Below are 6,000 nucleotides of genomic sequence, written 5' to 3' on the forward strand. Positions count from 1 at the left end.
TGTGGTGGCAATGTTCACATGCCAACAGGAAGACTTCTGGTGTTGTTGTTTGGCCAAATTAATTTGTTTGCCTACAAAAATATGTTTTCCAACATTTATATTTTCATAGTACAGTACTTCTGTGCCTAATATGCAGAGGCAAACAATTTACAGTGTTTCATGGATATTGACCTGGCTATCAAACGTTAAATTGCTCAGAAGGTGTAACTGTTGCTACAACCTTGTGTTTGAATGCTCGGGAAATGCAATGAAATAATTATGTGACCCCATCCAAGATACAGAGAACATTCCAGAAGAGGGGAGTGAATGACCAAAGGACCTGGAGGAAGTCAGGAATTCTGGGACACAGTTAATTTCTTAGGGTATGGAAGCAACTCCAGTCTTCATTGAGCAGAGGTTGTGGAGATTGACAGTATCCGTTGGGCCCAAGGCAGGGCCGCAACACAGTAAACAGTACAGATATGACTAAGCCAGGTGTCCTGATTAGAGGCTGTTACACCCTGTCAGGGTAAGAGTCATGATATCTTTACTTCCTCCTCTGCCGCCAGCCCTCCCACACAACATGTGGCGCTGGGGATGGTGTGAGTGCTGGACTTCATAGAGGTGAAAAGTGAGTCAGGCAGGACTTGAGTAAAGCAAATTTCATCAGTCAGCTGCAAAGATGTGGGGGTACTCATCAGAGATGCAGCTGTCCTCAACTCAACCATGTTCCTGTAACTCAGCCACTCTTTCCCTAAGTTCCTCTAAGTAACTTCAAATGCTGCATTAACTGCCAGTGCAGCTTTGAATCACTTCCTTTGCGGGTGACATTGCTGCCATATCTAAAGTGAATAGAAATTTGTCTAAGTGGGATAAAAAAAAATCCTGATAGAGCTGAGAAAGTCTAATTAATGCTTTTTAAAATTCTTATTTTTTAATTAAAATTTTATTGACCCCTCTTCTCCCTCCAAATCCTTCCACGATCCTCTCAAATCCGTGACTTCCAATCCTCCCAGTTCTGATTCCCTCTCAAATTCATGATTTATTTTTCTTTAATTATTATTGTTTTACACACACATTTAGTTAATAAATATATAAATATATATAAATAATTTTTTAATTAAAAACACCTAGGCCCAGCTGTATTCACAGCAAAATTCTACCAACCTTTCATAGATCTACAATCAATATGTCTTAAATGATTACTTTTAAAGAAACAGAAGTAAAACTTGAAAACTCCTATGAAGCCAGCATTACTATAATACCAATACCATTTAAAGACACTGCAACAACAAAACAAAACCAGAAGACGGTAGATATCCCTGATGAACATATGTGCAGAACATACTTGATTCAAGGATACTTCAATATACTTAAGTCAATAAATGTAATAAATCATAAAAATGGGCTTAAAGAAAAAAATTAAATGATCATCACAATAATGATTGGATTTGATGAAATCCAACTTGCACTCATGATAAAAGTACCATGGAGAATAGAACTGGAGAGGGAACATGCTTCAACATAATAATGATTATATATGACCAAGCCACTACCAACATTATAATTAGTGGTTTTGAAAACAAACGTACACAATATACTATTAGGTCAATTGTTCTCAAATAGTGGATGTGCTGGTTAGTTTTTGTCAACTTGACATAATCTAGACACATCTGGGAGAAGAGTACCTCAGATGAGTAATTGCTTCTATCAGGCCTTTGGGCATGTCTATGGGGCATTTTCTTGTTTGATAATTGATGGGTGAGGACTCAACCCATTATTGGTAGTGCCATCCCTAGGTGGATGGTCCTGAGTTGTATAAGAAAGGTAAGGGGAAATAGATGAGATTTCCATGAGTAAACTGGGGGTGGGGAGGGCTACAGAAGGTCGGGGATGGGGGATGAGAACATAAGGGAATGGGATAGTCGAGGTGGAACAGGGACGGAGTGGGAGAGCAAGGAAAGAGATACCATGATAGAGGGAGACCTCACGGGGATAAGGAGAAACAGGGTTCTAGGGAATTTCCCAGAAATCTGAAAGGATGACAAAAATGTAACTTAACAGTGGGTCTTAAGTATCATTTTTGACCCTTACGTGCAGGCAACACTGACCATTAGTTGAGAAACTGTCTGGAGTGATTCCCAACCAACCATAAATTCTGCTTCCATGGAATTAGTGACATAAACAAAATCTGTATTCTGTCTTTTTAGAGAGCTGTACACTAGACCACACACTCTTCTACAAGTCCATAGGCACTGTATTGGACTCTCTTTAAATATTTTCATAGCAAATCTGCTTTGATACTATCACCGATCTTCTAAAATTCTTGTGGGTTTGACTATTTTCCTAATTGTTTTTCTTTTCTCATTCCATCTAGATTACTTTAGCACTTCCCAAGCTCAATTTGAATGTGAGTCATTGTTGCTCAGATACACCAAACATTCTCTTGTGCTTTGTGTAGCCCTTGCAGGAGAAAAGATACTCATGTGATAACTACTTGTGATTTGTGCTTTCCTTTTGATCCTGTGATGTCTTCCTCAATTATTCTCCGATGTATTTGCATGGGGATCTTTTATTCTACCTGTAACTCACAAATTGTGCTAGTGCAGCTGGCCATTAAGGCCAATGGATTCAACTATCTGCACCTCACCTGTGCTGGGATTACAGGCCCATGATATCATACCTAGCACTTTGTTTGTGTGGATGTGATGCAGGTCCCCATGGTTACCTAGTGAGCCATCACCTCAGCTGTAATACTTTCCTTTGAGGTATATTTCATGAATTATTGATACTGCTTCTTTACATGTACGTGCAAAGTTTACCAGCTTGCTTGTTGCAAATGATCTTTTCTCTTTCCAATAGGAATTTGGCGATGCGTTGAAAATATGGTGGCTGTGTTTATGCGAGTTTCTTTCTGGGTCTTCTATGACCTCCATGGTCTACATGTGTGTTTTGTACTAGTACCATGTGCATTTTTGTTTGTTTGTTTTTTATTATAATGACTCATTTTCAATTAAAAGTGTTTGCAGTGATGTGCACAACATTGTTCCTTTTTGTCTAGAGTGCTTTGACTATTCATGTGTTTTATGCTTCTCTGTGGAGTTTAGGTTTGCTTTTCTACTCTCTAGTTTTCTAGAGAAGAATGACATTTTATTTTAATGAGCATCATATCTGCAGACAAGATTGATAATATAGTCAATCTCAAAAATCTTAATTGTGTCATTCTGTGGTCATGAGTGGGTGTCTCTTTTCTAGTATCTTTGTGTGTGGTGTGCAGCATCCTTTTCAAATTATTGATTATCTTAACATTTTCACTGCCACCATGTCTTTCATCACCACATTTAAATGTGCTTCTAGGTTTTCCTTTGAGAAATTTGTAAATGGATTTTTTTCTGATTGCTTTCCAGGAATGCTCAATACTGATAGACATGAAAGCTACTAATTTTATGTTTGCTTTGTATGGATATATTACAGCACTACCTTCAAAGTCAAAGACACACCATCTTGAGTTCAGCTGCACTGCTCGCTGGAGATCATCATAGCTGGGCTTGTTGAGTACTATGTTTGACAATTGAAAGAGGGCTTAAGAAGGGTCATTAAACTCTCATCTGTGTATCCAGCCACTCTTTTCAGCCAGTTGTACACAATTCTATAATAATTTCATGTGGCCTTGCATTCACAAGGAGGGTCTAGAATATATATGCTGGATAAGACTAGGGGAAATGGGCTTATCAATGTAGCTAAGGGAGAGTTCAGCCCTTCCAGATGACCTGTAAAGGTCAACTATACTTCTGGTCATAACTCTTCATCCATTGCTTTCTGAGGAAGCTCAATAAACTCATTGGTTCCCCAGAGGGAGCACTGGTAGAATCAAACTTTGGGTTGTCAATAGGATCTTACAAGGAAGGGTGTAGATGGTGCCTAATCCTCCTCACCAGGGAAAAAAAATTATCCAGACACATTTTTCTAGTTAATTGGGTATGATAAAACAAGAGATGACTTTTGGGAGAGTAATGGCACCCTTTCTGCTATGGTTGATGAGACAGGGAGAAAAAGCTCTTTTGTTTGATGTTGGAGCATTTGCAGAGAAATTTTTGACATGGTTGTTCATCCCCTTGTGTCATGCATTTGTGTGTGTGTGTGTGTGTGTGTGTGTGTGTGTGTGTGTGTGTGTGTACTGATAGATTTCCTGTGCTCCCACACCAATATTAATGTAGTCATTACTAACTGTATTGAAAGAGAGAGAGAAAGAGATAGTAGGGTTTTGAGAAAATGAGGGTGGCTATGAATTGAACATTTGCATGAAAGTCTCAAGAATAAAGAAAAATTAATATTAAAAGTATTTTAAAATGTTGAAGAATTCAAGTGATTTTTGAACTTGTTATGACTAATTAGTAACATTAAGACAATGAAAGATATTGGACATACTGTATTATTAATTTTTTATGTTAGAATTTTGGTTATGGTACCCTCTTAGTCATATCTAACATTTTTTTTCTCTTAGAATTGTGGTTAGGGTACCCTCCTAGTCATATCTAACATAATCCTAACAAATATTTACCTATTATTATCTAACAAACTTCTGTTGAATATTTAAAACTATTCCAAAACAAATGTAATGATGCTAATCTAAAAAAATATCATCTTTTATGTCAAATATTTTTCCCCCTTTCTTCTGTGGTCACCTTGATTCTTTGCTCACCATCGCTTTTGACTTTGATCTTTGTATACAAATAAACACATTGGCACTTAGATTATCTTAATTTACTTCATGATCTTGGGTATATGTTTTCCCCACTCACATATTGTGTCTTCTGGCAAATTCTCATCTGCTGCATTTGTTTTATACATGGCTAAATGTATCTGTGGGACAGTAGATGCTACCATGATCTAGTGAAAGTCTTCAGAGTATAGGAATGATTACTAGAAACCCAAAGAAACTTCTTCCAAACAAGCCCAAGTTGACATTGCATTCAACATCCAAGAGGAAAAGACAGAAAGAGAGAAAGAAATAATTAGCTCTGGTAGCTTAATTATTTTCTGCAAAGACCAATGTGACGTAGAACAATGTGTAAGGTCTTAACTATCATATTCAGCTGTCTGTAATATTCTGTAATTTCCTTCTTTATCTGTTACTTTTTACAATGGGTCATGCGATGAGTAATTTGGAAGAAATTCATACTATGCTAGCCAGTACAGACCAATGGAGAAAAGGCCTATTTTCTTTTTAACTTCTTTTCTTTCCTTCCATTCTTTTTTCTTTTTTCTTTTCTATTCTTTTCTTTTCTTTCTCCTTCCTTCCTTCCTTTCTTCCTTCCTTCCTTCCTTCCTTCCTTCCTTCCTTCCTTCTTTTCTTGCTTTCTGAGTTTACCTATCAGTTGACTTTATAAGAAGGGTATTTGTGTTCATTATCCTGTTGAGACAATGTAATTAAAATATCTCTGAAACTACAAGAGTACATCACATAATAAGAACATGTTAGACTTTGCATTACATTAAGAAATATTACTGCTGGGCAGTGGTGGCACACGACTTTAATCCCAGCACCCGGGAGGCAGAGGCAGGCAGATCTCTGTGAGTTTGAGGCCAGCCTGGTCTACAGAGTGAGTTCCAGGAAAGGCACAAAGCTACACAGAGAAACCCTGTCTCGAAAAAAAAAAGAAATATTACTAATAATATTAGGAAGATAAGAAAGATTTATCTAGGCTTATAGTTTCAGAAATTTCAACACACTGTCAGCTTTCATCATTTTGGGCTAGTGGAGAGATAAACTATCATGGTACAAAGAGGACATGGTGAAGCAAAGTTGGTGGAGCACATGGCATCTAGGAATCCAAGAGAGAGACAGAGTGTTTGTACTCACAAGACTCCTGCTACTATCCACTCAGGATGCTAGCCTAATGTATGAAACCGTACACAGATGCCACAGCAACTTCTTTAGAATGTTCTCATTTTCCGTGTCTCTAGACTGCCTTATGGCCACTGCATCTTCACTTGTCAGACCTATCTTCTGTAATGAGA

This window comes from Peromyscus leucopus, chromosome 5, assembly GCF_004664715.2.
Source record: "Peromyscus leucopus breed LL Stock chromosome 5, UCI_PerLeu_2.1, whole genome shotgun sequence".
In the NCBI taxonomy this organism is placed as follows: domain Eukaryota; kingdom Metazoa; phylum Chordata; class Mammalia; order Rodentia; family Cricetidae; genus Peromyscus; species Peromyscus leucopus.